This window comes from Cygnus atratus, chromosome 1, assembly GCF_013377495.2.
Source record: "Cygnus atratus isolate AKBS03 ecotype Queensland, Australia chromosome 1, CAtr_DNAZoo_HiC_assembly, whole genome shotgun sequence".
In the NCBI taxonomy this organism is placed as follows: Eukaryota; Metazoa; Chordata; class Aves; order Anseriformes; family Anatidae; genus Cygnus; species Cygnus atratus.
Window position 1 is genome coordinate 57,099,806 of NC_066362.1, and position 209 is coordinate 57,100,014.

Consider the following 209-nt stretch of genomic DNA (forward strand, 5'->3'; position numbering starts at 1 on the left):
GCTTGGTGCCAGGTTTGCCAGGGCTTGTGCGTGAGGAAGGAGAAAGGGGTTCATTTGCTCTGGTCTAGGTTCATCCAGGGAACTTCTCTCTCATGCAATCACTGCTCTGTTCTCAGCTCTGTGTTTTTTAACAGACATTGTGTGACACAGTCAAGGAAATGACTTCCACTCACAGAGTATTCCTGTTCTTTTTGCACTTGTCATGTTTT